General features: G+C 53.3%; 1 protein-coding gene across 4 annotated transcripts in view; it reads right to left on the bottom strand.

Annotated features, from left to right (window-relative positions):
* The window catches only part of cyfip2 (cytoplasmic FMR1 interacting protein 2), a 22,437-nt gene that overhangs the window by 21,365 nt on the left and 830 nt on the right, over positions 1-242 (bottom strand). Inside the window, exon 1 of one of the 4 annotated variants that reach the window (XM_020593592.1) lies at positions 73-221. The exons of the other annotated variants lie outside the window; for them this stretch is intronic. The gene's annotated coding sequence lies outside the window, so the exon portion shown is untranslated. Of the gene's footprint in view, positions 1-72; positions 222-242 lie in introns of those variants that run through there. 4 annotated transcript variants of the gene reach the window in all.

The following is a 242-nucleotide window of genomic DNA, read 5'->3' as shown; positions in this document are numbered from 1 at the left end:
AGACAGGGTTCAGACATTTGAATGAAACGGAAGTAGGTGAACCTGTCGTGTGTGCATCACTAACAGGCCTACCTGATAGCGGCGAAAACCTCTGTGTGCTTGTGCCTGCGCGCATTAACGCGCCCTGGGCCGTCGGCCCGGTGGATCACCGGGAGAGGGGGGGGGGCGACACAGGAGAGGAATAAAGCAAAATAATATAAATGAATGAAGTGATGGAAGACAGCGACAGCGGTGATGTGTAA

The sequence above is a fragment of the Monopterus albus genome, unplaced genomic scaffold, assembly GCF_001952655.1.
Source record: "Monopterus albus unplaced genomic scaffold, M_albus_1.0 scaffold2.1, whole genome shotgun sequence".
NCBI lineage: Eukaryota > Metazoa > Chordata > Actinopteri > Synbranchiformes > Synbranchidae > Monopterus > Monopterus albus.
Note: the sequence above shows the minus strand (reverse complement) of the source record. Positions and strands in the feature narration are given on the sequence as shown.